The following is a 25,727-nucleotide window of genomic DNA, read 5'->3' as shown; positions in this document are numbered from 1 at the left end:
TAATCGATCCTTGACCAGGATTGACATGGGAAAAATGAGTAAAGTCTCTAGCGTCAGGATGTAGCCAGCGCCAGACATCTCTCAACCCAGTCTGGTTAAGAAGAGAAGGGAGTGCATTTTCTTCTCTGAGGGGTCCTGCTCTGGCTCCTTCTGTCCTGATCTATTTTATGTACTTTTTAAAGTCACCGCCAGTGATTATCAGAGGTGAATTGTCAAGAATAATCTTCCTTTCTATATCTTCAAAGAAGGATTTATTTGAACTATTAGGACCATAGATGTTATGTATAGAATAGGTTTCTCCCCCATGATCTATAGTGACCCGGACCCATCTCCCCTGTTTGTCACACTCCTGGGATAATAGCTGAAAAACAAAAATTCCGGTGGAATAAGATCACTACCCCTGCATGTCTCCCCTGTGCTGCCGATCCCACTACAGTCCCAAACCAGAGTCTTTTAAGTCTGAAAAAATGCTCTTCTCCCAAATGAGTGTCCTGAAGAAGGACGATATCTGGGGAGAATCGTTTGAGGTGTCTCAATACCTTAGATCTTTTATTCGGGGACCTCAGGTCTTTTACATTCCAGGAAATAATCATAAGGGTCCCTGTAGAATCTATTTACTACCTTTTATTGGTTGCTTGTGGAAGTTTTGCACAGCATTCGGAGTCTTTCAGTGACTCTTAAAAGAAAGAAGATGTTTGAAGAAGAAACAAAAAAAAAAAGAAAAACACAGCAAAGCAATCAACCCTTAGTCAACAGTAACTTTAAATTCGTAGTGCACTGTAGTGTGTTCCCAACTCTACACACCACTGAAAGTGCTCTGGACTTCACTTTTTTCTGAAGATGAGAATGTGCTTGGTCACACAATCATAATAAAGAAGCTCATCTTGCACCATAGGAAATAGATACAAAAGAATACCAGGGAGCCGTCCATATCTCTTACTTACCCCCACCCAATTTGACTAAGTTGTTTATTTCGTTACTTCCCTTGCCAAACCACAGGACACATCCCCAAAGAAGGGGGCTAAAGATGGTGTGAACAAGCATCCCCTGGCTCGGCGAGTCACCAATGTCACAAGGCAGCCCATAATCCTCCCCCACTAGATCCCCGTCAACCTTTGCTCACAAAGATAGGTCATTCAAAAACTTGATATCCCCACCAAGACACTGCGGCATAACTTCAGTCTACTAAAAGAAAGAGTGGGTAAGAAGATGAATCAAGGCATCAGAGAGACTGTCACTGAGGTTTTTCATCTAGTGTGGTCCGTAGATCTGAGATTTCGGTGATGGTTGCCGTTTGTCCCTCTTCCGATCTCTTCTTCTCTCTGCAATTTTTGTCGATTGCAATATTTTTTCAATATCTCTTTCTGCGTCCCTTGCCGAGTTGTAATCAATACTGTTGCCATCCTTTTGAAAAATCCTCAGCAGGGCCAGATACTGAAGCGCAACATTTCTCCTGGCTTGAAATAGGGAGACACAAATCTTGCTAAAGGCTCTTCTTCGCTTGGCCACGTCTGCAGAGAAATCCTCGAATAAGAGAAGCCTCATACCTCTTATGATCAGTGGTGGAGTTTGCTGTCTATAAGCCCTTATGATGTCACATTTATCGTTATAGTCTAGAAATGTCATAATCACTTGGCGTGGTCTTATTGCCTGATCTCCGGATTCTCGGTTATGGGAGCGCAGGTCTGGGCCCACCCTGTGAGCTCTTTCAACTCTACATCCTCTGTTGATTCCCAATGCTGTCGGCAGATCCCTTTCACACAAGCATTGTAATTCGGCAGTCGGGACCGCTTCGGATAGCCCCACTAATCTTAAATTGCTGCATCTGGATCTATTTTCGAGATCTTCAACTTTTCTGTTAGTCGTTTTGTCTCTGCAACAGTTTCTTCCAGCTGTGAAGACATTTGTTCATTTTCCTCCTCCAGAGATGACACCCTCTGCTGCAGCTCCTCTATCTGTCCTTTATGATTGTTTAGTTCCCCCCGGAAGTTATGGAGGGCATTCTGGATAGCTTGCTCCACGCTTTTCGGAATCTCTGGCATGTTGTTGGCTGTGACCTCCGTCGCCATATTTGTGTAGTCTATCATTTGCGGTTGCTGGGCATCCTCCCTGTTGCCATCATTAGAATTGTTTGTAGAGTCATCACTGAAGGCACTGTGGAGCGATTGGGATACATCTGCAGGATCTTGTTACTCCAAAGGGCTCGATACCATGTCTCCCTCCCCTTTGCTGCCTGCTCTGACCTCTGCTTGGCGATAATGCTCTGATTTTTGCGTGCTACGTAGAAGATAGTGATCCATAGGTCGCTGGTCCGCTGGCTGAGAGAAAAGCTCCTCTTTATCAAGAGCGGACACCCAGTTGAAAAGTGGGAATCCTGTGTTAGGATTTATTTATTTATTTCTAGCCCTCTTAGAAGCCAACAACCATTACATTGGGTGCAGTTCTTTATGTTGGCCACTGGGGGTGAGTGTTGTTATTTGAATTTATTTTTTTTTTTTTAAAGCGAGGTGCTATGACTGCCTCAGTCCACCAGATGTCGCCCTTTTCCCCAAGCAGCAATTCATTGAGCAGTGGCCGGCTTTTGAATGCAGAGCTGTTTCCCTCCCAAATATGGTCGCAGCAATCAAAGGAGCCTGGAGCAGTCTAGCAGCCGCCTCCTCCACTCCTCACCTGCCCTGCTGTCACTGTCCTCTGAGGGTCCCTGGTCTCTCCCCCTGCCTCAGATTCCCCCCCCCCGCTACAGGTGGCAGGCTTTCCTCCTCCGCCCAGGTGAGGGCACTGTGTTGCTTGGCCCAGGGAAATGAGATCACCAGCAGGGGGTCCCTCCAGCGCTTCAGGATCACTGCCTGTCCCGGAGGGGGGAGGGGTATATGCTCAAATTTCCAGCTTCCTCCACGGCACGATCTTTAATGGCACGCTGCTGCACACCTTCTCTCCCTCCTACCTCCTCCACGCTGCTTCAGACAGAGGGGTGATTGCAGTGTCTGCTCCCCCACTCTCCTCCACGGTCAGAAAGTCCTCCGGCTCGGATCTACCAGATACTCGGGTGGTGGAGGTTATATGCAAGGATGACTAAGGGCTGGTTCATACTAAGCGACAGCGACAACGAGGTCGCTGTTACGTCACCATTTTCTGTGACGTAACAGCGACCTTGTAAGTCGCTGTTATGATCGCTGCTTAGCTGTCAAACACAGCAGCCGAAGCAGCGATCATAACCGCGAGAGCAGGGAGCCGCGCACACTGCTTAGCGCTGGCTCCTTGCTCTCCTAGCTACAGTACACATCGGGTTAATTAACCCGATGTGTACTGCAGCTACATGTGCAGAGAGCCGGAGCCGGCAGCACAGGCAGCGTGAGAGCTGCGGAGGCTGGTAACTAAGGTAAATATCGGGTAACCACCTTGGTTACCCGATATTTACCCTGGTTACAGCTTACCGCAGGCTGCCAGATGCCGGCTCCTGCTTCCTGCACATTCAGGATTGTTGCTCTCTCGCTGTCACACACAGCGATCTGTGTGTCACAGCGGGAGAGTGCCTTTGAAGAAAACGAACCAGGGCTGTGTGTAACGAGCAGCGATCTCGCAGCAGGGGCCAGATCGCTGCTCAGTGTCACACACAGCGAGATCGCTAATGAGGTCACTGTTGCGTCACCAAAACCGTGCCGTAGTAGCGATTTCGGTAGCGATCTCGCTATGTGTGAAGCACCCCTAAGGCTATGTGCCCACGGGACTCTGTACCTGCGGATCAGAGGTGTATTATTATTATTATTATTATTATTATAGCGCCATTTATTCCATGGCGCTTTACAAGTGAAAGAGGGTATACGTACAACAATCATTAACAGTACAAAACAGACTGGTATAGGAGGAGAGAGGACCATGCCCACGAGGGCTCACAGTCTACAGGGAATGGATCTAGGCTTTCTGGCACCCGGGGCAAGACTTCCGTTTGGCGCCCCCCCCATGTGACCAATCATTCATATGTGATTTGCATACTCATAGTCACGTGATGACGAGCTGCTCTGAATAATTTAATTCTCTTAATGTTCAAAGAGAAACATATGAAGAAAAGCCAGTTGTCGTATGCAAGTATGAAAATCACATATGAGTGGAGTGGCCAAATGATGACTGCTGGAACCAAACGCAGAGCTGAATCCTGACAGGGAGTATATTACACGCTGTTATAATTGGGCTACAGTGCTTAATTTTATAAGTAATGGGGTTGTCTAGGTTTGAGATGAAAATCTGCAGTTACTATGTGACTGCAGACGTCTGAATTCTCCAAGTGTGCACACTACCCGCTGTCAGGATTCTCTGGTGCCAATGGTCAGAGTGGGAGGTCATGAAACTACAAGCATGTGATTTACATATATGTGGTCACGTGCTGACTAGACATGTGTGGCCTCGCTTAAAATGAATTGAGTGAGGCTGGACACGTCAAATCAGAATGTGGCCAGAAATATAAAAATCTCATACTTGCGCTCACATGACCATCCACTCTTGCCACTGGGACCGGAGAATCACAAAAGTGTGCAGAGCATGCATTGTGAGAATTCAGAAGCCTGCAGTCTCCTAGAGTCACTGCAGAATTTCATCTCAAACTTAGACAAGCCCTTTACTTACACAATTAAGCAGTGTATCCCAATTCTAAAGGGTACTTTACATGCTGCGATCTCGCTAGCAAGCGTACCCTCCCCCGTCGGTTGTGCGACACGGGCAAATCGCTGCCCGTGGCGCACAACATCGCTTACACCCATCACACGGACTTACCTTCCCTGCGACGTCGCTCTGGCCGGCGATCCGCCTCCTTTCTAAGGGGCGGTTCGTGCGGCGTCACAGCGACGTCACACGGCAGCCGTCCAATGGAAGTGGAGGGGCGCAGATGAGCGGGATGTAACATCCCGCCCACCTCCTCCCTTCCGCATTGCCGGTGGACGCAGGTAAGGAGATGTTTGTCGTTCCTGCGGTGTCAAACGTAGCGATGGGTGGTGCCGCAGGAACGACGAACAACATCGTACCTGCAGCAGCAACGACATTTTGAAAAGGAGCGACATGTCAACGATCATCGATTTTGAACAATTTTGCGATCGTTGATCGTCGCTCCTTGGTGTCACACGCTGCGATGTCGCTAACGACGCCGGATGTGCATCACTAACGACGTGACCCCGACGATATATCGTTAGCGATGTCGCAGCGTGTAAAGCACCTTTTAGTAAAGGGGTTGTCCAATCTTGCAATTTATGAATTGTTACTTGTGTACAGGATCAGAAATAATAACAGCACCAGAACCAGCAGAGGTACAGAAATACATACAGTAATTATAACACCCAACAGTACAGAAACACAGCATCACAACCACCAGCAGTACAGAAATTCATCATCAGAACCACCAGCAGCAAAGAAATACATCCATATAACCCCATCAGTTCAGAAATACAGCATCAAAACCCTCATCGGTACAGCAATATATAATCAGAACCACAAGCAGTACATGGTACATCAATTGTAATGTCAGGTCAGATCCATATGTATTTGTATTGCATGAACTGACAACTTCCAGTACATCCAGGGCTGGCTCCAGGTTTTTGTGGGTCCCGGGCGAAAGAGTCTCACTGGGCCCCATGCACACATAGAAACCCACACATATATATTTAAAAATAAATTCACAAGAATACATCTAAATAGACAAATCTATACACAGTCATATACACTGACATACATAGATACACATCACACATGCACACACAGACACATTAGAGATATTAATAAGGGGAAGCCAGCAGCAGCCTCACTCACCTTCCCAGCTTGTCTACCATCCATCTCCTCCTGGGCATGTGGCTGTGCCGCGCTTATTGGTGGCCATGGCTAACAGATATGGCTGCACACAGAGCACACTGACACGGATATATACATCACAGGAGCGACTGGAGACATACAGCAAAGGGGGTACATACAGCTCCAGAGCGGGGCGTACAGCTCTGAAGTGGCAAACAGCACTGGGGTGGGGGGGACATACAGCTCTTGGGGTGTACAGCACTGGGGTGGGGGAGATACAGCTCTGGGGGGTATACAGCTGTGGGGTGGTATACCGCACTGGGGTGGGTGGACATACAGCTCTGGGGGTATAGCGCACTGGAGTGGAGAGTCAGACACTTCTGGGGGGTATACAGTACTGGGGTTGGTGGAAAGACAGTTCTGGGGGTATACAGCACTGGTGTCAGGGAGGGAACAGACAGTTCTGGGAGCATACAGCACTGGGGTGGTGGGACAGATAGTACTGGGGGTATACAGCTCTGGGGTGCGTGGGGCAAATAGTACTGGGGGTATACAGCTCTGGGGTGGGGAGGATGACATACAGCTCGGCAGTATGTAGATGCTTCGGCTCCTCTGTGGGCTGAGCCTAGAATGTATGGGCTCTTTCCATGTTAGTGGGCGTGACCAGCTTCATTACAAATTAAGTCATACCTGGAAGGATCCCGTACATTCTAGCATCTACCTTCATCTGTTGGACTGGGAGCACAGTGCACAGTGTGTGCTATCTCCGCCCACAGACAAACTTACACCCTGCACGCAGCAGTGAAAGCTCTGTGCAAGTGAGGAGTTAAGAGCCAGGAAACCAGGAAAGTGCGGGCTGCTGGCAGGAGCTCTGCGGTCCCCGGGACTCGGCCTGGGGGCAGCAGCATACATCACCGCCCTTGCTGACAGCCAAGCGCTGACGCTGGACCTGGCCGCCGGGGAGACTCAGTGCTGCATCAGTCAGCATGACAGCGCCCCCCCTGACACTGCGCCAAGGGCAGATGCCCCACCAGCCCTCCCTAGATACGCCTCTGCTGCAGATATATACGCAGGTATGTGCGCAGGTTCACTGCAGCTGCTCCCCGGAATCCGCAGCTATCCATAGCTGCGGTATTCCAGCAAAATAGCTGCGGTAAACCTGCGGACATTCATGCGACTTATCTGCAGAAATCCCGGCCTCTATCTCCATAGTGGAGAGGCATGACATTCGCAGGTATTTCCGCAGGAATAATTGACATGCAGTTATGTGCGGCTGCGGGACATCCGCAGCATGTTCCGCAGCCGTACATACTGCAGCATGGACACAGACACTCCCCATGTCCCATAGGATAACATGGGGAGTGTCTGTACTTGCATAAACCTGTGGATTTATCTGGAAAATCCGCAGGTATTTTCTCCCGTGGGCACATAGCCTAATACCCAGTGGCAGGTTTCTTTAAGACGCTGGATGGGGACGGATCTTGCCCCGGTTTTCAGTTTGATCTCTGGTTGGTGCTCGAGCTCCTCACTGCACGTCCTACATTATCAGCACCAGAACCGGAAGTCGTTTTTTTATTTTTTACAAAAGTTTAAAATAAGCAATAAATTTTGTTCAACTTCACAATTGTGTCCCACTTGTTGTTGATTCTTCACCATAACATTTAAATTTTTTATCTTTATGTTTGAAGCTTGAAATGTGGGAATAGGTTGAAAAATTAAAGGGGCCGAATACTTTCGCAAGGCACTGTATATCTAATACTAGCTGTAGTACTCAGCTTTGCCCGGGATAGTAACTACCTCTCTGTCTCTCTCCCTGTCTCTGTGTGCCTGTCTCTGTGTCTGTCTCTCTGCCTTTTTCCCTGTCTGTCTCTGTGTGTCTGAGCCTCTGTCTGGTTCTGTGTGTCTGTCTCTATCCATGTCTGTCTCTCTGTCTTTGTCTATCTCCGTCTGTCTCTGTATCAGTCTCTCTGTCTGTCTCTATCTCTGTGTCTATCTGTGACTTTCCCCGTCTGTCTCTTTCCCCGTCTGCCTGTCTCTTTCTCTGTATTTTTCCCTGTCTCTTTCCTTGTCTCTTTCCCTGTCTGCCTTTGTCTATCTCTTTTGCTGTCTGTCTCTTTCCTGTCTGCCTGTCTTTTTCTCTGTCTGCCTATCTCTATCTTTCTGTTTCGTTCTCTGTCTGTCTCTATCTTTCTGTCTTTCTCTGTATGTCTATGTCTCTCTCTCTCTATCCGTGTCCCCACCGACATCATATTACCTCACACAGAAGCTTCTTATACTAACAATTTCCTTCATTCCTATAGCAACCAATCACAGCTACTGTAACTATCTCTCTCCCAGTTTCTGTCTCTTTCTGTCTGTAAGTCTCTTTCTGTCTGCCTGTCTCATTCTGTCTGTCTCTTTCTGTCTGTCTGTCTGTGTGTCAGTCTCTGTGTGTCTGTCTGTCAGTCTGTCTCTCTGTTTCTGTCTGTCTCTCTGTGTCTCTTTCTGTCTCCCTCTATCTCTGTCTCTCTGTATCTCTATCTCGGTCTGTCTCGTTCCCCGTCTGTCTCTCGTTCCCCGTCTGTCTCTCGTTCCCAGTCTGTCTCTCGTTCCCAGTCTGTCTCTCGTTCCCAGTCTGTCTCTCGTTCCCAGTCTGTCTCTCTTTCCCTGTCTCTCTCTCTTTCCCTGTCTCTCTCTTTCCCTGTCTCTCTCTCTCTTTCCCTCTCTCTCTCTTTCTCTCTCTCTCTCTTTCCCTGTCTCTCTCTCTCTTTCCCTGTCTCTCTCTCTCTTTCCCTGTCTCTCTCTCTTTCCCTGTCTCTCTCTCTCTTTCCCTGTCTCTCTCTCTCTTTCCCTGTCTCTCTCTCTCTTTCCCTGTCTCTCTCTCTCTTTCCCTGTCTCTCTCTCTCTTTCCCTGTCTCTCTCTCTCTTTCCCTGTCTCTCTCTTTCCCTGTCTCTCTCTCTTTCCATGTCTCTCTCTCTCTTTCCCTGTCTCTCTCTCTCTTTCCCTGTCTCTCTCTCTCTTTCCCTGTCTCTCTCTCTCTCTCTCTCTTTCCCTGTCTCTGTCTGTCTCTCTGTCTGTCACTTTCCCTGTCTGTCTCTTTCCCGCTCCCAGTCTGTGTCTTTTCCCGTCTGTGTCTTTTCCCGTCTGTGTCTTTTCCCGTCTGTCTTTTCCCGTCTGCCTCTTACCCGTCTGTGTCTTTTCCCGTCTGCCTCTTACCCGTCTGCCTCTTACCCGTCTGCCTCTTTCCCTGTCTGTCTCTTTGACTGTCTGACTCTCTCTCTCTGTCTCTCTCTGTCTCTTTCCATGTCTGTCTGTCTCTGTCTGTCTATCTCTATCCCTGTCTGCCTCTTACTCTGTATGTGTCTATGTTCGTCTCTATCTGTCTCTCCACCGACATCTTATTACCTCACACATAAGCTTCCTATACCAACAATTTATTTTGTTCCTATAGCAACCACTCATAGCTGCTAAAAACCTGTGGCTCGCAGCTCCATTGACTTTAATGGAGGCAGGCTTTTTGGAGAGTAACTGTAAAGCACGGGGTTAAATTTTCCCGTCAAAACATAGTCTACGATGTTCCCTGAGTCACGAGGCGTCTGTGCAAAATTTTGTCATTGTACATGCGACGGAGCAGATTCCTTTAGCGGACATACACACACACATACATACATACATACATACACTCAGCTTTATATATTAGACTAGCTGTAGTACCCGGTGTTGCCCGAGATAGTAACTGTCTCTCTCCCAGTCTCTGTCGGTCTCTGTCAGTCTCTGTTTGTCTCCTTCTTTGTGTGTCTCTGTGTGTCTGTCTCTGTGTGTGTGTCTCTTTCCGTGTCTGTCTGTCTGTGTTTCTGTCTCTATCCATGTCTGTCTGTCTCTATCCATGTCTGTCTGTCTGTGTCTATCTGTCTGTCTCTGTGTCTATCTCTCTGTCTGTCTGTGTCTCTCTGTCTGTCTCTGTATCAGTCTCTCTGTCTCTCTCTATCTCTGTCTCTCTCTATCTCTGTGTCTGTCAGTCTCTTTCCCCGCCTGTCTCTTTCCACGCCTGTCTTTCCCCATCTCTTTCCCTGTCTGTCTCTTTCCCTGTCTGTCTCTGTCTCTCTTTTCCTCTCTGTCCCTTTCCCAGTCTGTCTGTTTCCATGTCTGTCTCTCTCTCTGTCTCTTTCCCTGTCTCTTTCCCGGTCTGTCTGCCTCTGTCTCTCTTTCCCTCTCTGTCTGTCTCTTTCTCTGTCTGCCTCTGTCTCTATCTCTCTCTCTCTCTCTCTCTGTCAGTCTCTATCCATCCCCCCACTTACAGTCATATGAAAAAGTTAAGTTTGGGCACCCCTATTAATGTTAACCTTTTTTCTTTATAACAATTTGGGTTTTTGCAACAGCTATTTCAATTTCATATATCTAATAACTGATGGACTCGGTTTGACCAGTGCAAAAGTATGGGCACCTCAACATAAAAGTGACATTATTATTTTGTAGATCCTCCTTTTGCAAAAATTCCAGCCTCTAGTCGCTTTCTGTAGCTTTTAATGAGTTCCTGGATCCTGGATGAAGGTATATTTGACCATTCCTGTTTACAAAACAATTCCAGTTCAGTTAAGTTTGATGGTCGCCAAGCATAGACAGAACGCTTCAAATCATCCCACAGATTTTCAATGATATTCAGGTCTGGGGACTGGGATGGCCATTCCAGAACATTGTAATTGTTCCTCTGCATGAATGCCTGAGTAGATTTGGAGCGGTGTTTTGGATCATTGTCTTGCTGAAATATTCATCCCCTGCGTAACTTCAACTTCGTCACTGATTCTTGCACATTATTGTCAAGAATCTGCTGATACTGAGTTGAATTCATGCGACCCTCAACTTTAACAAGATTCATGGTGCCGGCATTGGCCACACAGCCCCAAAGCATGATGGAACCTCCACTAAATTTTACTGTGAGTAGCAAGTGCTTTTCTTGGAATGCCATGTTTTTTTGCCTCCATGCATAACGCCTTTTTGTATGACCAAACAACTCAATCTTTGTTTCATCAGTCCACAGGACCGTCTTCCAAAATGTAACTGGCTTGTCCAAATGTGCTTTTGCATACCTCAGGCGACTGTTTGTGCCGTGCTTGCAGAAACGGCTTCTTTCGTATCACTCTCCCATACAGCTTCTCCTTGTGCAAAGTGCGCTGTATTGTTGACCGATGCACATTGACACTATCTGCAGCAAGATGATGCTGCAGGTCTTTGGAGGTGGTCTGTGGATTGTCCTTGACTGTTCTCACCATTCTTCAACTCTGCCTTTCTGATATTTTTCTTGCCCTGCCACTTCTGGGCTTAACAAGAACTGAACCTGTGTTCTTCCATTTCCTTACTATGTTCCTCACAGTGGAAACTGACAGTATAAACCTCTGAGACAACTTTTTGTATAATTCCCCTGAACAACTATGTTGAATAATCTTTGTTTTCAGATCATTTGAGAGTTGTTTTGAGGAGCATATGATGCCACTCTTCATAGGAGATTCAACTAGGAGAACAACTTGCAAGTGCCCACCTTAAATACCTTTTCTCATGATTGGATACACCTGCCCATGAAGTTCAAAGCTCAATGAGGTTACAAAAGCAATTTAGCGCTTTAGTAAGTCAGTAAAAAGTAGTTAGGAGTGTTCAAATCAAGAAATTGATAAGGGTGCCCATACTTTTGCACTGGTCAAATTTTGTTTAAATGCGGATAGTACATTTTCTGTTAGTACAATAATCCTCATTTCAATCCAGAAATATTACTGAGTCCATCAGTTATTAGATATATGAAACTGAAATAGCTGTTGCAAAAACCCAAATTGCAATAAAGAAAAAAGGTTAACATCAATAGGGGTGCCCAAACTTTTTCATATGACTGTATATCATATTACCTCACACATAAGCTTCTTCTACTATGACTGTTTTTTGTTCCTATAACAACCAATCACAGCTCCTATTAAAGACCTATAGCTTGTAGCTCTATTGACTTTAATGGAGGCAGGTTTTTTGGAGAGTAACTGTAAAATGCGGGGATACATTTTCCCGTCAAAACATAGTCTGTGACGTTCCCTGGGTCATATGAGGCGTCTGTGCAAAATTTCGTGATTGTAAATGCGACGGTGCGGATTCCTTTAGCGGACATACATACATATACACATACACTCAGCTTTATATATCTAACTAGCTGTAGTACCCGGGCGTTGCCCGGGATAGTAACTATCTCACTCCCAGTCTCTGTCTGTGTGTCGTTGTTTGTCTGTGTCTTTCTTTGTCTGTCTATGTCTATGGGGTGCTTTACACGCTGCAACATCGCTAACGATATATCGTCGGGGTCACGTCGTTAGTGACGCACATCCAACGCCATTAGCGACATCGCAGCGTGTGACACCAAGGAGCGACGATCAACGATCGCAAAAAACGTCTAAAATCGTTGATCGTTGACACCTCGCTCCTTTCCATAATGTCGTTGCTGCTGCAGGTACAATGTTATTCGTCGTTCCTGCGGCACCACACATCGCTATGTGTGACACCACAGGTGCGACGAACATCTCCTTACCTGCGTCCGCCGGCAATGCGTAAGGAAGAAGGTGGGCGGGATGTTACGTCCCGCTAATCTCCGCCCCTCCGCTTCTGTTGGGCAGCCGCTTAGTGACGCCGCAGTGACGTCGCTATGACGCCGAACGCACCTCCCACTTGAGGGAGGGATTGTTCGGCGGTCACAGTTACGTCACTGAAAAGGTATGTGCATGTGACGCTGCCGTAGCGATAATGTTCGCTACGGCACCAATCACCAAATGTCGCACGAACGACGGGGGCGGGTGCTATCGCGCACGACATCACTTCTAGTCTGTCTAGCTAGTGATGTCGCAGCGTGTAAAGCACCCTTAAAGGCCACTTTACACACAGAGATAAATCTTTGGCAGATCTGTGGTTGCAGTGAAATCATGGACATATTGTTCCATTTGTACACAGCCACAAACCTGGCACTGATTGTCCACAACTTCACTGCAACCACAAATCTGCCAAAGATTTATCTCTGTGTGTAAAGTGGCCTTAAGTCTCTGTCTGTCTGTATTTGGTCTATCTGTTTCCATCTCTCTGTCTGTCTCTATCTCTGTGTTTGTCTCTATATGTGTGTCTGTCTGTCTGTCTCTTTCCAGGTCTGTCTCCTTCCAGGTCTGTCTCTTTGCCCGGCTGTCTCATTCTAGGGCTGTTTCGTTGCCCGGCTGTCTCTTTGCCCGGCTGTCTCTTTTCAGGGCTGTCTCTTTCCCCATCTGTCTCTTTTCTGGTCTGTGTCTTTCCACATCTGTCTCTTTCCACATCTGTCTCTTTCCAGGGCTGTCTCTTTCCAGGCCTGTCTCTTTGCCCGGCTGTCTCTTTGCCCGGCTGTCTCTTTCCAGGACTGTCTCTCTCTCTCTGTCTCTTTCCCTGCCTCTGTCTTACTTTCCCTCTTTGTCTCTTTCTCTGTCTACCTCTTACTCTGTCTCTGTCTGTCTCTTTCTGTCTGTCTCTATCCGTCCCCCCACTGATATCATATTACCTCACACATAAGCTTCTTATACTATGACTGTCCTTTGTTCCTATAACAACCAATCACAGCTCCTATTAATGACCTATAGCTCGTAGCTCGATTGACTTTAATGGAGGAAGGTTTTTTGGAGAGTAACTGTAAAGCGCGGGGTTAATTTTCCCGTCAAAACATAGTCTATGACATTCCCTGGGTCATATGAGGCGTTTGTGCAAAATTTCGTGATTGTAAATGCGACGGTGCGGATTCCTTTAGCGGACATACATATATACACACATACTCAGCTTTATACATCTAACTAGCTGTAGTCCCCGGGCTTCGCCCGGGATAGTAACTGTCTCTCTCCCAGTCTCTGTCTGTGTGTTGCTGTCTGTCTGTCTCTCTGTCTATGTCTCTGTCTGTCTGTTTCTCTCTCTCTGTCTGTATTTGTATCAGTCTATCTGTCCCATCTCTGTGTCTGTCTCTCTCTATCTCTATGTTTGTCTCTATATGTGTGTCTGTCTGTCTCTTTCCCCCATCTGTCTCTTTCCCCGTCTGTCTCATTCCAGGTCTGTCTCATTCCAGGTCTGTCTCATTCCAGGTCTGTCTTGTTAAGGTGAACTCTTAACCAGAGATCACTAGTTGCCTACTGCCTGGCCGAATTGATATGGGCCAAGTGCATGCATAAAAGAATTCACACCAGACACAGTCGGATATGAAGTCTCTTCTTGGTCACAGTAGAAAATGGCACCAAACAGAAAGAGGAGACTCATGCGTCCTCTTGATATAGGCTAGGGGCGTACACAAGTTCAGATATGCACATTTAGTGGGACAGTTCATGAGCTAGCCAATGGGGAGATCCGTGTTGCTGTTGATGGGTGCGTCTGACTTCAGCGGATGAAAACATGGTGATGGGAGGGACGTCATCTGGTGCATCCATGCTGATGGTTTGGTCCGTGATGTCTTCTAGCTTGACCACCTTATATGGTATCTTCTTACACCTGGACATTCCTTGCATTCCAGGCAAGGTGTGGAGAAACAGGCAATAGCAGCCATCTTTATATCTGTGTCATGTATATGATCTGAAATCTGAATTACGTAAGGCAAATCGACATATTTCCCACAATCCCTTGTCAAGAAGTTAATTAAGTATTTCATCTTATGGCTCTCCTCAACAGTCTCATTCCAGGTCTCTCTCATTCCAGGTCTCTCTCTTTGCCCGGCTGTCTCTTTGCCCGGCTGTCTCTTTGCCCGCCTGTCTCTTTGCCCGCCTGTCTCTTTGCCCGGCTGTCTCTTTGCCCGGCTGTCTCTTTCCCCGGCTGTCTCTCTGCCCGGCTGTCTCTTTGCCCGCCTGTCTCTTTGCCCGCCTGTCTCTTTGCCCGGCTGTCTCTTTCCCCGGCTGTCTCTTTCCCCGGCTGTCTCTCTGCCCGGCTGTCTCTTTCCCCGGCTGTCTCTTTGCCATTCTGTCTCTCTATATCCGTCTCCCCACTGACATCTTATTACCTCACACATAAGAAATAACATAGAAGGAAAAGTGCACAGCACTGCTTACCCTTTCAAGAGGTAGTGAGATGATCCCGTTTCACCACTAAGCAGTGTGGTTGTTGCTTTGTGACATCGGGCACAATCCTGAAAAAATTCCTGGTATGATGGAAGCTGCTGTCTCAACCGTGGTGCTATTGCCCAGATGAAGCCATCAATTCATAGAAAATAAAAGAGCAGGCAGCACTCTGCAGGTAGCTTCAGACAGCTTTATTTTTCGATGCTGACAGGTGTAACAGACATGAGGGAGTGGAGGGAGGGGAGCACGAGGACGACGGTACCGTTTCGCACCTCTAGGGGCGCTTTCACGGGTCCATACGTATGGACCCATGAAAAGCTGTCTGAAGCTACCTGCAGAGTGCTGCCCGCTCTTTTATTTTCTACCTCACACATAAGCTTCTTATACTAAAGGGTTCTTTACACGCTGGGACATCGCTAGCGATGTCGTGCGCGATAGCACCCGCCCATGTCGCTGTTTCGTCATGGGAGGGATTGCTGCCGTAGCGAACAATATCGCTACGGCAGCGTCACACGCATATACCTGCTTAGCGACGTCGCCGGAGACACCAAACAATCTCTCCTTTAAGGGGGAGGTTCGTGCGGCGTCACAGCGATGTCACTAAGCGGCCACCCAATAGCAGAGGAGGGGCGGAGATGAACGTCCGGAACATGCCACCCACCTCCTTCCTTATTGCCGGTGGACGCAGGTAAGATGTTCGTCATTCCTGCGGTGTCACACATAGCGATTTGTGATGCCGCTGGAACGACGAACAATCAGCGGCATGCACCACCAACGATATTATGATAAGGAGCGACGTGTCAACGATAAACGATTTATGACGGTTTTGCGATCGTTGATAGTCGCTCCTTTTAGTCACACACAACGATGTCGCTAACGGTGCCGGATGTGCGTCACGAACACCGTGACCCTGACAACATATCGTTAGCGATATTGTTGTGTGTAAAGTACCCTTTACAGTTTATCTTGTTCCTATAGCAACCACTGACAGTTGCTATTAATAGCCTGTACCTCCCACCTCCATTTAGTTTAATGGAGGCAGGATTTTGGGGAGTAACTGTTAAGCGCTGGGTTAAATTTTCCCATCAAAACATAGTCTATGACGTTCCCTAAGTCACATTAAGCGTCTGTGCAAAATTTCGTGATTGTAAATGTGACGGTGCAAATTCCTTTAGCGGACATACACACATACATACACACAAAAGCTCAGTGTATGTATGTATGTGTGTGTGTGTGTGTGTGTATGTCCGTTAAAGGAATCCGCACCGTCGCAGTTACAATCATGAAATTTTGCACAGACGCCTCATGTGACTTAGGGAACGTCATAGACTATGTTTTGACGGTAAAAATTAACCCGCGCTTTACAGTTACTTTAAAAAATCCTGCCTTCATTATTCTGAATGGAGCTGGGAGATACGGGCTATTAATAGCAACTGTCAGTGGCTGCTATAGGAACAAAATAAACTGTTAGTATAAGAAGCTTATGTGTGAGTGAGAGACAGCCCTGGAAAGAGACAGCCCTGGAAAGAGACAGCCCTGGAAAGAGACAGCCGGGCAAAGAGACAGCCGGGCAAAGAGACAGCCCTGGAAAGAGACAGCCGGGGAAAGAGACAGCCCTGGAAAGAGACAGCCCTGGAAAGAGACAGCCCTGGAAAGAGACAGCCCTGGAAAGAGACAGATGGTGAAAGAGACAGCCCTGAAAAGAGACAGCCCTGAAAAGAAACAGATGGGCAAAGAGACAGCCGGGGAAAGAGACAGCCGGGAAAAGAGACAGAAGGGAAAAGAGACAACTGTGCAAAGAGACAGCCCTGGAAAGAGTCAGCCCTGGAAAGAGATAGACGGGGAAAGAGACAACCCTGGAAGGAAACAGACTGGGAACAAGACAGACAGAGAGAGACAGACAGACACAGACAGACACAGAGAAAGAGAGAAACAGAGATAGAGACACAGAGATAGAGAGAGACTGATACAGAGACAGACAGAGAAACTGATACGGATAGAGACAGACACACAGAGACAGACAGAAACTTGAAGAGAGATAGTTACTATCCCGAGCAACACCCGGGTACTACAGCTAGTTACATATATAAAGCTGAGTGTATGTATGTATGTCCGCTAAAGGAATCTGCACCGTCGCATTTACAATCACAAAATTTTGCACAGACGCCTCGTGACCCAGGGAACGTCATAGTCTATGTTTTGATGGAAAAATTTAACCTCGCGCTTTACAGTTACTCTCCAAAAGCCTGCCTTTATTAAAGTCAATGGAGCTGCGAGCCACAGGTTATTAGCAGCTATGAGTGGTTGCTATAGGAACAAAATAAATTGTTGGTATAAGAAGCTTATGTGTGAGGTAATAAGATGTCGGTGGAGAGATGGATAGAGAGACGAATATAGGCACAGACAGACATAGACACAGACAGAGACAGACAGACATAGACACAGACAGAGTAAGAGGCAGACAGACGGATAGTGATAGACAGACAGAGACAGACAAAACATGGAAAGAGACAGAGTGAGAGAGACAGACAGTCAAAGAGACAGACAGGCAAAGAGAGACAGACAGGCATGGAAAGAGACAGGCATAGACAGACAGTCAAAGAGACAGACAGGGAGAGTGACAGACACGAGACATACAGAGACAGGGAAAGAGAGAGAGACAGGGAAAGAGAGAGAGACAGGGAACGAGACAGAGACAGGGAACGAGACAGAGACAGGGAACGAGACAGAGACAGGGAACGAGACAGAGACAGGGAACGAGACAGAGACAGGGAACGAGACAGAGACAGAGAACGAGACAGAGACAGGGAACGAGACAGAGACAGGGAACGAGACAGAGACAGGGAACGAGACAGAGACAGGGAACCAGACAGAGACAGGGAACGAGACAGACGGGGAACGAGACAGACGGGGAACGAGACAGACGGGGAACGAGACAGACGAGGAACAAGACAGACAGACTTAGAGATAGACAGAGAGACACAGAGATAGAGACAGGAAGATAGACACAGAGAGAGAGACAGACAGAAACTGACAGAGACAGACTGACAGACACAGAGACTGACACACAGACAGACAGAAAGAGACAGACAGAATGAGACAGGCAGACAGAGACTGACAGACAGACACAGACAGAGACTGGGAGAGAGATAGTTACTATCCCGGGCAATGAGCAGATACTACAGCTAGTTAGATATAAAGCTGAGTATGTATGTATATATGTCCGCTAAAGTAATGTGCACCGTCGCATTTACAATCACGAAATTTTGCACAGACGCCTCGTGACCCAGGGAACGTCATAGACTATGTTTTGACAGGAAAATTTAACCCCGCGCTTTACAGTTACTCTCCAAAAAAACTGCCTCCATTAAAGTCAATTTAGCTGGGAGCTACAGGTCATTAATAGGAGCTGTGATTGGTTGGTATAGGAATGAAGGAAATTGTTAGTATAAGATGCTTTTATGTGAGGTAATAAGATGTCGGTGGGGAGACGGATAGAAATAGACAAGAAAAGACATAGGCACAGACAGAGTAAGAGACATACAGAGGCAGACAGACACAGAGACAGGGAAGGAGACAGACAGACAGACAGACAGGGAAGGAGGCAGACAGACAGGAAAAGAGACAGACAGGGAAAGAGAAAAAAATAGAGACGGGAAAAGAGACAGAGACAGGGAAAGAGACAGAGACGGGGAAAGAGACTGACAGACACAGATAGAGAGAGACAGAGAGACTGATACAGAGACAGAGAGATAGACACAGACAGACAGACATGGATAGAAACAGAGACACATGGATAGAGACCGACAGACAGGGAGACAGACAGAGAGAAAGACACACAGAGGCAGACAGAGAATGGGAGAGAGACAGAGTCAGTTACTATACAAGGTGCTACAGCTAATTATATATATATATATATATATATATATATATAGTTGCACCACGCAACCTGGGGGGTTCCACTCACTTGCAGCGGTGCGAGGTAGCTTTAGCAACACAGCTACAGTCTCTTTATAAAAATTCTGGCAGTTTATTTAAAACACTCAACATAAACTGCTAAACAAAATGTAACAAAGCCTCTCCCGGCTTGAAAGAAAATATAACACATCCACATACCGTGGGCTTCCAGTCCATTAAATGTCCATAGTGGAGTCTCCACACTCTGGCCCCTGCCAGCGAACACTCACTGTGGTTGCTTCCTGCAGCCTCCAGCACTCTACAGCCAGGCTGCAGTCTTTTCCCCAGTCCTCACCTGGACTGATTTCCAGAAGTCTATCTCCAGTCTTCACACAGACTGAGACCTCCAGCACACATCCTCCATGTGCAGCACTCTCAGGCTCCTCTCCAGCACACATCCTCCATGCGCAGCACTCTCACACCTCTCCCTGTATCTAAAACCAAACAGTCTCTTAAACCCAACTGGATACACCCACAGGTGGAGGTATGTGATTCTCCAGCCCTGTCCATCACACCAGTCATAGTTTAAAGGGAACCTAACCCTTAATTACAACCCAAGTTCTGTTGAACTACAGGTCCCACAGTCACACCTTAAGTTCAATATCGCAGGGGATCCTTCACTGCGACACACAACGACCATCCACAACATTGGTGGTCGCTACCTCACAATATATATATACTGTATATATGTGTGCATATTATATATGTGTGTGTATATATATGTTTGTGTGTGTGTGTATATACAGTATGTGTGTGTGTGCATATATATATATATATATATATATACATATATATACATATATACAAGCTGTACTACCCGATGTCACCCGGGTTAATAACTGCTGTTAACAAAATAGAATGTATTAACAAAAATGTATTCTGCACACAAAAACTACAAAACAAATAGAAATGTAATTATTAAAAGGCAAAAACTAAGCTAATACAAGCATTTCACAACATATATTTCAACACCACAGATATTCCACACAGATTTAACTAAATTGGCCAAGTAATGTGCCCCGTCTGCCTCTTTCCCCGTCTGCCTCTTTCCCCGTCTGCCTCTTTCCCCGTCTGCCTCTTTCCTCGTCTGGCTCTTTCCTCGTCTGCCTGTCTCTGTCTCTTTCTTTGTCTGTCTCTATCTCTCTGTTTCTTTCCCCATCTGTCTCTTTCCAGGTCTGTCTCTTTCCTAGGTCTGTCTCTTTCCCCGTTTGTCTCCCCGCTTCTTTATCTGTGTCTTTTCCTGTCTATCTCTTTCCCTGTCTTTGTCTGTCTCTATTTCTCTGTCTCTTTCCCCGTCTGTCTCTATCAAGGTCTGTGTCTTTCCCCATCTATCTTTGTCTGTCTCTCTGGCTGTCTCCTCCTTCCCTGTCTGCCTGTCTCTGTCCCTGTCTGCATGTCTGTCTGTCTCTTTCCCCATCTGTCTCTTTCCCCATCTGTTTCTTTCCAGGTCTGTCTCTTTCCAGGTCTGTCTCTCTTTTTCACAGTCTGTCTCTGTCTGCCTCTATCTCTCTCTCTTTCCCGGTCTGTCTCTCTCTATCCGTCTCCCCACCGACATCTTATTACCTCACATATAAGCTTCTTATACTATGAATGTCTTTTGTTCCTATAGCAACCACTCACAGCTCCTACTAATAACCTGTAGTTCCAGGCTCCATTTACTTTAATGAAGGCATGTTTTTTGGAGAGTAACTGTAAAGCGTGGGGTTAAATTTTCCTGTCAAAAGATAGTCTATGACGTTCCCTGGGTCACATGAGGTGTACATTTTTACACTTTTCGCTTCACTTTTTCCCCATTATGTAGATAAGGGGAAAAATTGAGTGGTAAATTGGAATGCACGGGGTTAAAATTTCGCCTCACAACATAGCTTATGACGCTCTTGGGGTCCAGACATGTGAGTGTGCAAAATTTTGTGGCTGTAGCTGCGACAGTGCAGATGCCAATCCCGGACACACACACACACACACGCATATATACATACATACATATACATACATACATTCAGCTTTATATATTAGATATATAATGTGTGTGTATGTGTACATACAGTACAGACCAAAAGTTTGGACACACCTTCTAATTCAAAGAGTTTTCTTTATTTTCATGACTCTGAAAATTGTAGATTCACATTGAAGGCATCAAAACTATAAATTACCACATGCGGAATGAAATACTTAACAAAAAAGTGTGAAACAACTGAAAATATGTCTTATATTCTAGGTTCTTCAAAATAGCCACCATTTGCATTCATTGCTGCTTTGCACACTCTTGGCATTCTCTTGATGAGCTTCAAGAGGTAGTCTTCCAACAGTCTTGAAGGAGTTCCCAGAGATGCTTAGCACTTGTTGGCCCTTTTGCCTTCACTCTGCGGTCCACCTCATCCCAAACCATCTCAATTGGGTTCAGGTCTGGTGACTGTGGAGACCAGGTCATCTGGCGTAGCACCCATCACTCTCCTTCCTAAGCCCGCTTTACACGCTGCAATGTATCTTACAATGTGTCGGCGGGGTCACGTCGTAAGTGACGCACATCCGGCATTGTAAGGTACATTGCAGTGTGTGACAGCTACGTGCGATTGCGATTGACCGGTAAAACGTTCATCGCATACATATCGTTCATTTCTCTAGAATTGAACGTCAGATTGTTCATCGTACCCGGGATAACACACATCGCAGTGTGTGACACCCCGGGAATGATGAACAGATCTCACCTATGTACTGCGGCCCCCGACCAGCTATGCAGAAGGAAGGAGGTGGGCGGGATGTTTACGTCCCGCTCATCTCCGCCCCTCCCCTTCTATTGGCCGGCTGCCGCGTGACGTCGATGTGACGCCGAATGTCCCTCCCACTCCAGGAAGTGGACGTTCGCCGCCCACATCGAGGTCGTATGGACGGGTAAGTATGTGTGACGGGGGTTAATCGTTTGTGCGGCACATTCAACAAATTGAACGTCCCACACATACGATGGGGGCGTTGCAAATCGCATACGATATCGTATGCGAAATTGCAACGTGTAAAGCAGGCTTTAATCAAATAGCCCTTACACAGCCTGGAGGTGTGTTCGGGGTCATTGTCATGTTGAAAAATAAATGATGGTCCAACTGAACACAAACCGGATGGAATAGCACACCGCTGCAAGATGCTGTGGTAGCCATGCTGGTTCTGTATGCCTTCAATTTTGAATAAATCCCCAACAGTTTCACCAGCAAACCACCCCCACACCATCAAACCTCCTCCTCCATGCGTCACGGTGGGAACCAGCCATGTAGAGTCCATCCGTTCACCTTTCTACAACGACACGGTGGTTGGATCCAAAGATCTCAAATTTGGACTCATCAGACCAAAGCACAGATTTCCACTGGTGTAATGTCCATTCCTTGTGTTTTTTAGTCCAAACAAGTCTCTTCTGCTTGTTGCCTGTCCTTAGCAGTGGTTTCCTAGCAGCTATTTTTTACCATGAAGGCTGCTGCACAAAGTCTCCTCTTAACAGTTGTTCTAGAGATGAGAAGGTGTGTCCAAACTTTTGGTCTGTACTCTCTCTCTCTCTCTCTCTCTCTCTATATATATATATATATATATATATATAGTATATAATATATACTATATATATATAGTATATAGTATATAATATTTATATATACTGGGCCAGACTGGGACTAAAATTCAGCCCTGGCATTTGGGGGTACAGGCTCACTTTTCGCGTGGTGAATGTGTGATATCTTCGTGCACTTGTAGATTGTGTAACACGACCGTAAAACATGCGGTCACGGCTGCATCCAGTATTACAGCTCAGGCCTATTTATTGCTCTTAGTAGCAGGACCTGGTGAAGCTGCTATTTTCCCTACAGAGCTGGGTCTCGCAGATAATGAAGAGGACGCTGCGCTCCATATAATGCTGCGGTCACATAGCTGATGGGGCAGGGATACACAATCACATCCCCCTGAACTAATACTGATGACCTATTCTACAGAGAGGTGATGAGGGAAGCTGCTGTTGTCACTGGTGATAATTTTGGACACATACCACTTAGGGAATGGGCAATGACATGTTTTGGGGGCAGATCCCATCATGGAAACCACTATTAACCCCTTAACGACCTTTGACGTACTGGGTACGTCACGGTGACATGGTGCTAAACGACCCATGACGTACCCAGTACGTCATGGCGAAATCGCGGTCCCGGAGCCCCGGGGAGTCCAATTTCTTTGATTAAACGGTAGATTCGGGAAGGAGGGGACCTCTGCCTGACTTCAGGAGGGGTGGTGCCTCCTCCCCAAATCTACAGAGGCTGTGATTGGCTGACAAACACCGCTCAGCCAATTACAGTCACTGTAATGTTCCAGCCATTGAAAATGGCTGGAACATTTAAATCCAGCCCTGATCAGTGCTGCTGTAGCACTGGCCATTGGCTGGAGCTGGGTGATCGGTCCTTCACCCGCCCCCAGCTCTGATTGGAGAGACCGGTCTTGTGACCGCTCTCTCCAATCAATGTGGATCTGCGGCCTGTGACCGTCCCTGGAAGCCGAGGAGAGCGGTCTCTGCGGGTGCCCATCGGTAAGTTGCTGCCCCTGCCGCCCGCCCCTGTCCCCGATCGCCCTGCCAGCCCCGCCGCTGTCTCCGATCGCCCCGCCCGCCCCCGCCGCTGTCTCCAATCGCCCCGCCCGCCCCCGCCGCTGTCTCCAATCGCCCCGCCCGCCCCTGCCGCTGTCTCCAATCGCCCCGCCCGCGCCGCTGTCTCCGATCGCCCCGCACGCGCCGCTGTCTCCGATCACCCCGCCCGCCACCGCCGCTGTCTCCGATCGCCCCAACCGCCACCCGCCAGCCCCGCCGCGGCTCCGATCGCCACCGCCAGCCCCGCCGCTGTCTCCGATCGCCCCGCCACTGCTCCCGATCCACCGCTGTCCCCGCCGCCACGCTCGCCACTGTCCCCGCTGCTGTTCCCGATCCACCGCTGTCCCCGCCGCCACGCTCGCCACTGTCCCCGCCGCCGCTCCCGATCCACCGCTGTCCCCGCCGCTCCCGATCCACCGCTGTTCCCGCCGCTGCTCCCGATCCACCACTGTCCCCGCCGCCATTGTCCGCGCTCCCGATCCACCGCTGTCCCCGCCGCCACGCTCGCCACTGTCCCCGCCGCCGTCGCACCCACCTTTTTCAGCCGCTGCTGCCCACGAATCGGCCCCCATTGTTCCCGATCGGTGGCCGCCGCCTCCTTCATCGGCTGCCCCTTCTCCATCGCCACTACACCTCCTATCCCTCCATGTGCTGCAAGCCACCCTCCCCCCACATGTGGGAGGAGGGTGGCTTGCAGCACATGTGCTGCAAGCCACCCTCCCCCCGGGGCCCCCCCTCCTCCATGTGCCATCTCTCTCTCCCATCAGACTCTGCCCCCCTCTCCGATCTGCTGCCTGCTCTCTCCCATCCTCTTCATCTACTGCCCCCTCTCACCCTCCTCAATCTGTTGCCTCCTTCATCTGCTGCCTCTTCTGTCTGCTGTGATCCTGCTGCCTAGATCCATTTTCTAAGGTAGGTATACCCATCTCACCTCCCTCCCCCCCATCCGCTGCGCCATTTCCCATCATCCATCCGCTGCGCCCTTTCCCATCCTCTGCCGCTCCTCCATCCGCTGCGCCATTTCCCATCATCCATCCGCTGCGCCCTTTCCCATCCTCTGCCGCTCCTCCACCCGCTGCGCCCTTTCCCATTTTCCATCCGCTGCGCCCTTTCCCATCCTCTGCCGCTCCTCCACCCGCTGCGCCCTTTCCCATTTTCCATCCGCTGCGCCCTTTCTCATCTGCCGCCCCGCCCTCTCGCATCGCATTATCCAGCGCAGTTGCTCGCTTCCAGACTGCAGTGGATGATGTGATGCGAGACTCGTGCATTGCTCTCACGTTTGGCACTGGTCTTAGTGGCAGGCGCTCATTTTTTTTTTTTTTTATTGATGTCTGTATTTTTTATTTCGCCAAACTAATTTTTTTGTATGGGGGGGGGTCTAGTTTCCAAAATGGGATCACATGTAGGGGAGCTCCATTGTTTAGGCACCTCAGGGGGTCTCCAAATGAAACATGGCGTCTGCTAATAATTCCAATCAATTTTACTGTGAAATGGCGCTCCTTCTCTTCTGAGCCCCGCCGTACGCCCAAACAATTGATTTCCACCACATATGAGGTACCTGTGTACTCAGGAGAAATTGCACAATACATTTTATGGTGCATTTTTTTCCTGATACCCTTGTGGAAAAAAAAGCTACCTGTTTGAAAAAACAATTTTGTGGTAAAAAAAAGAATAAAATATTTTCACGGCTGAACATTACAAACGTTTGTGAAGCCTCCAGGGGTTCAAAGTGCTCACTAAACAGCTAGATAAATTCCATGAGGGGTCTAGTTTCCAAAATGGGGTCAATTGTGGGGGAGCTCCATTGTTTAGGCACTTCAGGGGGGTCTTCAAACGCAACATGGCGTCCGCTAATAATTCCAACCAATTTTGCTGTGAAATGGCGCTCCTTGCCTTCTGAGTCCTGCCGTGTGCCCAAACATTTGATTTCCAGCACATATGGGGTATCTGCGTACTCAGGAGAAAATGCACAATACATTTTATGGTGCATTTTTTCCTGATACCCTTGTGATAAAAAAAGCTACCTGGTTGAAGCAACAGTTTTGTGGTAAAAAAATATTTTTTTCTTTTCACGGCTCAACGTTATAAACTTCTGTGAAGCCCCCAGGGGTTCAAAGTGCACATCAAACATCTAGAAAAAATATTTGAGGGCTCTAGTTTCCAAAATGGGGTCACTTATGGGGGAGCTCCATTGTTTAGGCACCTCAGGGAGTCTTCAAACCCGACATGGCGTCCGCTAATGAGTGCAGCTAATTTTGCACTCAAAAATTCAAATGGTGCTCCTTGCCTTCCGAGTCCTGCCGTGTGCCCAAACATTTGATTTTCACCACATATGGGG

Source organism: Anomaloglossus baeobatrachus, unplaced genomic scaffold (genome assembly GCF_048569485.1).
Source record: "Anomaloglossus baeobatrachus isolate aAnoBae1 unplaced genomic scaffold, aAnoBae1.hap1 Scaffold_84, whole genome shotgun sequence".
Lineage (NCBI taxonomy): Eukaryota > Metazoa > Chordata > Amphibia > Anura > Aromobatidae > Anomaloglossus > Anomaloglossus baeobatrachus.
The sequence above is the reverse complement of the archived record's forward strand: the minus strand, read 5'-3'. Positions refer to the sequence as shown.